An 8,841-nucleotide genomic window follows, 5' to 3' on the forward strand; every position below is an offset into this window, starting at 1 on the left:
ATCTTCTACCGTTCTGGCCGGCCTCACTCTCCCCGGACGGCTCGCTTGTTCACTGCAGTGCTAATCAGACATGCTTCCAATGAGGGTGAGACTCGCGCCTCCTTTTTAGATTAAGTCCACACTCCCTGGAAGCCCTGTGTTTGTGTAAGATAATGGAAACCAGCATTGAGAATATGGAGGGTGCGAGGGAACTTTGCCTGTTTGCCAGGTCCATTCCTTCCTGTTTTCATGCGTTTAGAATGTAAGCAGCCCTCTGGAGCTGACTTATGACTTTGTGGGTATTTTGAGGGCTTGGTCTACTTTGCAGTCCTAAGGAGATTGCCCCTGTTCCCTGCAGTGGGCAGAATCATGGCTCCCCCTATGGGAGTCCATGTCCTACTCCCCAGGATCTGGGACTCCATTACCTTATATGGCAAAGGGAATTTTGCAAATATAATTCAGGTTGAGGACCTTGAGGCGGGGAGATTATCTTGGACCACCCGGGGAAGGTCTAAGGAAATGGTCAGGGTTCTCATAGGGGAAAAGGGAGGTAGGAGAGTCAGAGAAAGAAGTGAGGATGGAAGGAGAGATTGGGTGATGCAGTTGCTAATTGGGGTCACAAGCAAGGGATACAGATGGACCCTAGGAATTGGAGGCCAGAAAGCAAAGCCTCCTCTACTGGCCCCGAGGGACTGCAGCCCTTCCAACATCTTGATTTTAGCCCAGCAAAAGCCGATCGGGGTCACGAGTTTGTGTGTTTTGCTTTAGGTCACTAAGTTGAGGGTAATTTATAACAAGAGCAAGAGGAAACAAAAGAATTTCCCCAACCAGAGCGTGCTTCCGTTAGGGTCTTTTAGTGGTAAGATTTCTGTGCATCTCTGACAAGAGGATGTTTATCCCAGGGAGACCTGTGCTCAGAAGCCCACCCACCAGGATGTGCAGGGCCCAAGGGGTGGGTTAGGGAAGCCAGCGGGGCCCCCGGTGGCTCTGAGCCTGACGTGGCCCCTTGGAGAGTCTGTTTGTCCCCACCCCACCCCTCTGCCCCGTTCTCTGCTTTATTCTATGTTCTATGTTTTATTCCTGATCATCTTCAGTTCTTGCTTCCTTAAAACTTAGTCCTGAGAATGATGCATCATGGCCGCTACCCTTCCCCAGAATATTCCCTCAGCCTCAGATCCTGTCATCTGCCCTGTTCTTTCAGCTCACGTTCCCCAGGAAGACCTGAGTAACCCGCCTAGTTACCATTGTTGTTGTTTAGTCACTAAGTCGTGTCTGACTCTTTGCGACCCCGTGGACCGCAGCGCGTCAGGCTTCTCTGTCCTTCCCTGTCTCCTGGAGTTTGCTCAAACTCATGTCCATTGAGTTACCATACTGGACCACGTCATGGGTTGCTGGCCGGCCTACAAATGCCCTGTCTCTGGGTCACGTGCCACCCCCAGTCCTGTCCTCTGTGGCCAGGGTTCAGAGTGTGGGGTGAGAGACATGGCTGCCTGGGGCATGACTGTCTAGAAGGGACAGCAGGCAGCGGGATGAGGAGGGCTGATGGCTATTGCAGCCAACTCAGGGCACAAATAATGACCTGGGAGTTGATTTTCTTTCTGAATCGAGAGTAGAGTGACACCATCATATGGAATCTTCCTGATAAACTCTAAGGAAGCTTGGAAACCATCGAGGTCAGCCACCTTCCCCCACTTCTTGTTGAAACATTCCAAGCAAGAATGAATAACAATTTTCTATCCCCAGGGAGTTGGGGTTTTCCAAGGCAGATACATAGTCAGATAAGGCTAGTGGTAGAGTTTGGCCAATGGCATAAAATGTGGAAGGATTAGGGCCCAAGGGATAAAACAAAACCAGCATCTATTATCTGTTAAGAACTTGTCACATGCCAGGCACTGTTTTAGGCACTTGGGTTACACTTGTGAACAAAGCAGCTCCTTCATGGAGCTGTTGTTCTACAGAGAAGAATACTGTTTTAGGCACTTGGGTTACTCTTGTGAACAAAGCAGCTCCCTCATGGAGCTGTTGTTCTACAGAGAAGAAGCCATAATGGTAACCACAGTCTCCTGGGAGAAGATAGCTGTGTGCTTGGCATCCAGTCCTGGGCACTGGGAGGAAATCCAGATACGAACATGGAGGGTCAGAGTTGCCAAGCAGCAGCTGGTGGGTGGGGCTCCAGGTCGGGCAAGGATGTCAGGGGTATCAAGGAGAACTGGTGCTAGGGGCTGCACATGGAAATGCCAGGGGGTGGTGGGGCACCATCCAGAGGGCATCACATCACAGGAAGAGGGGAGGCAGAGCTGGCTGGAGGGCTATGGTGAAAGAGACCTGGTGGTAAGGATTAAGGTTCAGAAACAAGGGGCTTCCCTCACGGTCCAGGGACTAAGACCCCGCGCTCCCACTGCAGGAGGCCTGGGTTCCATCCCTCCTGATCAGGGAACTAGATCCTGCCTGCCGAAACAAAGATTGAACATCCTGAGTGCTGCAGCTAAGACCCAGGGTAGCCAAATAAATAAAAAATATTTTTAAAAAACATTCAGAAACAAAATGTTTGTTTTCTGAGAAGTGGTTGTAGCTCTGGAAAGTTAATAAAGCTTGGGTATGTGGGAACAATGCAGAAGCTAGCCTATGATTTGGGGGTTTGGCTTGTGAAGAATCAGACCTAACAAGAAGAGTCCAACTTAAGGGTCAGAGTGGAACTGGCAGCAAGATCTGCTCAGCAGCCAAACTCTGGGCTGCTGACCGCAGGCTATCTTAATCTCTTCTCCAGAGCCTGGAGCAGGCAGTGCTGGGAAACATGCCCGCCAGGCCTGAAGACTCCGCCACAATACAGGCAGGTGCTTACAATCAGGTCTGATCCCTGGGTGTTACTTTCATTGTGTGACCTGTGATCGTTGGGTTCCTAGTTCCCAGTGCTAGGAATACAAAGAGCAAGTCTACATTTTCTTCCTCATATTTAAAGCCCCCCACCTCGCCCTGCCTCATCATGGTACCCAGGGCAGTGAGCCTCCCCACTGTCTATAACCCCTTGCTGTGAATCTCATGCTACAGACCAGTATGTAAAGCAGATGAAAGCAAGACTCCTCCTTCTGAAGCTGGGCTCAAGCCTATTGTTCTACCCACTCCCTATTCTTGGCAGCTCCTCAGGCGTCTCTGTAAAAATACCAACGTAGCTTGAAAACCACTTGCTGAAACATCTCTTTTTTTTTAGGCTGCTGCTGCTGCTAAGTTGCTTCAGTCGTGTCCAACTCTGCGTGACCCCATAGACGGCAGCCCACCAGGCTCCCCCGTCCCTGGGATTCTCCAGGCAAGAACACTGGTGCGGGTTGCCATTTCCTTCTCCAATGCATGAAAGTGAAAAGTGAAAATGAAGTCGCTCAGTCGTGTCCAACTCTTAACGACCCCATGGACTGCAGCCCACCAGGCTCCTCCGTCCATGGGATTTTCCAGGCAAGAGTACTGGAGTGGGTCACCATTGCCTTCTCCGAAATACCTCTAATTCCCTCCATGACTTCTCAATATATTTACAAGCTTCCAGAACCTTCATTAACCCAGCTACCTTTCCCCAGGTAAACTGTGTGTTGTCAGTGTGTGCTCAGTGCCTCTGAGTGGTCTAACCAGGACAGACATCCCCAGACTATCACTTTCTCTGATCTGGAATCCTGAAGGCACCCGAGGTACCTCCTCTGATTGTATATCCACCCTGCCATCTACATTTTTGGAGCTCATTAGCTCATTCCATAAATACTTACTGAATCTTAACTATGAGGCTCAATACTGCCTTTTATGTTAAGGGTGAAAGGGACAAATGAAACGTAAGTTGCATCCTGAAGGCCAGGGGGGAGTGTGGGTGAGAAAGAAAGGACGGTGTTATGGTGGTTTACTTGGCTGCAGCTTGGTAAATGCTGTAGTGGACGAGAGGGTGGAGGGGACAAGCAGGTAATTCTCCCTGGGGAGGGGACAGGGGAGGTTGGAGAGGACTTCCTCTGATGAATTTGCTTAACTGGTCTCTCATCAAGCCCTGCATTCTAGTCACTAGCTGTGTTCATGCACATGTTCAGTTGTGTCCAACTCTTTGTGACCCCATGGACTGTAGCCCCCAGGCTCCTTTGTCCATGGGATTTCCCAAGCAAGAACACTAGAGTGGGTTGCCATTCCCTTCTCTAGGAGATCTTCCCCACCCAGGGACTGAACCCAGCTTTCCTGTATCACAGGCAGATTCTTTAGCATCTGAGCCACCAGAGTAATTGCATACCTCTACTAACTTTCTCTCCTTTAACACACTGGAGTTGGACTGAGTATTTCCAAGGCCACTTTATGTTTCATCATGGTTTTCCACAGTTCCTGATTTGGTTACCACCACCCTCCATCCAACTAGAGCTTAGAATGCATTTCTTCCTGTAAAAGGAAACTCAAGCAGGGGCTCTGTATCAACCGGGAGGAGTGTGATGGGTGAGGAGATGGGAGGGAGGTTCAAAAGCGGGGGAGGATATATGTATACCTATGGCTGGTTCATGTTGAGGTTTGACAGAAACAACAAAATTCTGTAAAGCAATTATCCTTCAATAAAAAATAAATTAATTTAAAAAAAGAAGAAAAAACCATATTTTTTAGTAGTGACTAGGATTTACAACAGCTTCTTGAAGTTCTGACAATAACGTTTTTTTTAGAGAGATGCTTATGGTCTTTGGCTTCAAACCTTTCTTTTTCCAGAATTCAGAAAATCCCCCAAATCTCCATTCATAGCTTCAGACCACCCTCTCTTGGCAGCTTCTGTTTCAATGTGGGATGCTTAAACCATCCACTGATTCCAGCAACACCCCTGCTCTTGCATCCTGGATTTGCTGCTAAGTCGCTTCAGTCGTGTCCGACTCTGTGTGACCCCATGGACAGCAGCCCACCAGGCTCCTCTGTCCACAGGATTCTCCAGGCAAGAACACTGGAGTGGGTTGCCATTGATTGGCACAGGCGTTCATTTCCATTGTGGCCTAAATCTCCATCCCACCCCCATTCCTGTTTTTTCATCATTTCAAAATCTCAACCAGTGAGGTGTGTTTTTACACTCTTAGTGCTGTGTTAGAAGAAAAACCAAGCTGTTGACACACCCTAGATCTTGTGGTCTAGGAAGTGGATCTGGAACACAGTCTGTTTGGAAATCCAGAACTTTCTAATAACTTTTCCATCAACTTTTGCTTACTCCCCATATTTTCCAGTTACAACATATTTCCATTCTGGCCAGTCATCCACTGCTCACTTTGTTGTTGTTCAGTCGCTCAGTCACGACTGACTCTTTGCAACCCCATGGACTGCAGCACGCCAGGCTTCCCTGTCCTTCACCAACTCCCGGAGCTTGTTTAAACTCATGTCCATTGAGTCGGTGATGCCATCCAACCATCTCATCCTCTGTCACCCACTTCTCCTCCTGCCTTCAGTCTTTCCCAGCATCAGGGTCTTAGGTCAAACTTAATTCAAAAAGATTTCTAAAATTGAAAATACATGTTGACTTTTTTTTTTTAAGAGAGCTCTTTGTTTCCTTCTTCTGTTCACCTAAACAATATTTCATTTCTTTCTCTTCTTGGTAAAAATGATCTCTTTTTCCTTAATGCTATATATCTAAATTTCCCATTAGTTATATGTTGTTTGTCTTTAAAATTTTGAACATAAACTCTAAGAGGTCTTCATTATTACTGTTAATATCTCATGACCCTGACTCCCTCTGCTCGTCCTCTTTGACATGATCTGTATCCCTCTGGGATGCTGGAATGTCTAGATCTTAGGGGGTTTTTGAGACTCTGCTTATTAAGCATCCCCTTCTGATCTCAACTTCTGACTTCCCTGGTGGTTCAGACGGTAAAACGTCTGCCTACAATGCGGGAGACCTGAGTTCAATCTCTGGGTTGGGAAGATCTCCTGCAGAAGGAAATGGCAACCCGTTTCAGAATTCTTGCCTAGAAAATCCCATGGACAGAGGAGCCTGGTAGGCTACAGTCCATGGGGTTGCAAAGAGTCAGACACGACTGAGCGATGTCACTTTCTGATCTCAAGTAGGGGTAGGAGTGTCTAGGAATTTTTTCTCTTACATTTATGAGTTTTGAGAGCAGAGTTTGTTACTTCAGATTTCCCTTTAATTGTGTTAGTTTCTGATTTGGGAACTTTGTTTCTCCGAGCCCGGGTTTTCATCTTAAAGCCTCTCCTGAGCGACTTTGCACACGCCCCTTTATGTGTGGAGAGCTCAAGATTTCTGAAAAGAAGCAGAGCAAAGAGTCTACTCTCACTATGTTCCTTTTGATTATGTCTTTGTCTCTGAAGCTTTTTATTCGTACCCATCTTAAAGGTTATTACGACCTTTATAACAACTCCAAGTGGAATCAAATATACCGTCACTACTGTTCTCAATATTTCTTTATCTGAACAGTAGCCAGAATATATTGATATGCCATACTGATCACTGTTCTATAACAATAAACAACAACAACAAAAACCTCAAACTCAATAGAAATGGCTGGATAGCTTCACTGACTCAATGGACATGTGTTTCAGCAAACTCCAGGAGACAGCGAAGGACAGGGAAGCCTGGAGAGCTGCAGTCCATGGGGTCAAAAAGAGTCGGACATGACTTAGCAACTGAACAATAGAGATGGTCTGACTGTACTTATCTGAAAGAGAAAGTGAAAGCCACTCAGTCGTGTCCAACTCTTTGTGACCCCATGATCTATACAGTCCATGGAATTCTCCAGACCAGAATACTGGAGTGGGTAGCTGTTCCCTTCTCCAGGGGATCTTCCCAACCCAGGGATTGAACCCAGGTCTCCCGCACTGCAGGTGGATTCTTTACCATCTAAGCCCCAGATATAACAGGTGTTTCTTTCCTAAGGCAGTAGAAATTCTATGGTGAGGTAGAGTCTGGTAGTCTGTTCCATAGAGATCAGCACTGCTCTGCTCCTGGCGCTTTAAGTCTGTCTTTCTATTTGCTCCTTTCTTTCTTGTTTGGTTATCCTTCAACACTAAATATGCTGCTGGATTTTTAATGGCTTCCTTTTCTATTTTCAGATAACTTTTGTGTACTCTTCTTTACCCGGAGAAGACTGCACATTTGAAAACTGACTTTGCTTGGGTATAGATTTCCCCCTTTGTTTCTCTTCCTAGAGAGAAGAGAGCTGACTCCATCACCTAACCGCCTAGCCTGTGAACTGTCCTTGGTCCTCTCAAGGCTCATTGTCAACATTTCACAGAAGGAGGAAAATATTAATATTTTGGCCTGGGCAGAGAATAGGAAGCTATTAACTTCCTACTAGTTCCCTGTAGCTCAAACGGTAAAGAATCTGTCTGCAATGCAGGAGACCAGAGTTTGATCCCTGGGTCAGGAAGATCCTCTGGAGAAGGGAATAGCAACCCAATCCAGTAATCTTGGCTGGAGAATCCCATGGACAGAGAAGCCTGGTGGGCTACAGTCCATGGGGTCACAAAGAGTCAGACACCACTGAACAATTAACACACGCACACTACTTCTACAGGGCTGAGGATCGTCTGAGATAGCAGAGTAGCAAATACAGGCAGCTTTATGGAAGAGGGTATGGTTTGGAGCTATAATAGTGTATCTAATTCTTACAGTTTTATGCATAGACAACATAACTCTCTTTGTACGTATTTTCTTCTCATTTTCTCTGTGTTTTAGGAATCTGAGATCCAGTTTTATCCAGGAAGGCTGTGAGCTGTGTTAGAGAGAATACAAAAATCAAAGTAGGAGACCCAACTACTTATCCTGGCTCATGAATTGTAGCGATTCATGGGGTCGCAAAGAGTCGGACACGACTGAGCGACTGAACTGAATTGAACTGAACATAAATGTTAGTTATTATTGTTACTACTAATGACAATAGGTAGCAGTTGGCTGAGTGTCTACCATAGGTTAAGATTTTTTCACATGCATTAGCTTATTTAATCATCACAGCAGCCGTTTAAGGGAGTCATTATTAATCCTCATATAATAGGAGAGAAAACCAAGGTTTAGAAAGGTTAAGTGATACCCAGAACTTGCCTGGTGGTCAGTGGCTAAGACTCTATGTTCTCTATGCAGGGTGCAGCCAAATAAATAAATAAATACTTATAAAAGAAATATTAAGTGATAACCCAACCTCACACCAATAAACGGTATTTGAACCCAGATCTCTGTGATCACAAAGCATCCACTCTGTATCATTGTAACTCACATTTTTTCTAGTATTAGTGATAATTATAGTAAGAATAAGGGTTTCAAGAGGGAGGGGACATATGTACACCTATGACTGATTCATGTTGATACAGGGCAGAAACCAACACAATATCATAAAGCAATTATCCTTCAATTAGAAATAAATACATTTTGAAAGAGTAATAAATATATGTAAATTCTGCATGATCATCTACTTTGTCCCTCTCAAAAAATGTAGAACTGGTCATTTAACTTTGGAGATAAAATGAATATAAATTGTTACTTAGAAACTGAAGCACCAAGAAAGGAAGTGCCTTTCTTAAGCTGACAGTCAATTCCAGAGCTGGCAACCTGAACTTCAGAGGACCTTGACTGTATGTGAGCCCCATTTCTGGCCTCTTATCATTTATTGTGTAAATTACTCTTTTGGGCATCATGGATTTCAAAGCTTGGAAGGAGACCATGGACTCATATGGTTTTGAAGAAGGAAATCATGCCTGGCCTTACCTTTTTTTGACCTAGGTTCACCAGCTAGGGTGACTTCCACTGCACTTTCACAAGTAAAAGTTTCCTAAAGAGAATAAATTCATTGCACACTGTCTCCTTACATTGCCCTATCGGACCTCGTGGATCACTGCTGGTTTCCACTATGTCTTCGTGAATGGGACCAAACT

Source organism: Bison bison, unplaced genomic scaffold (assembly GCF_000754665.1).
Source record: "Bison bison bison isolate TAMUID 2011002044 unplaced genomic scaffold, Bison_UMD1.0 scf7180017864274, whole genome shotgun sequence".
NCBI classification, from domain to species: domain Eukaryota; kingdom Metazoa; phylum Chordata; class Mammalia; order Artiodactyla; family Bovidae; genus Bison; species Bison bison.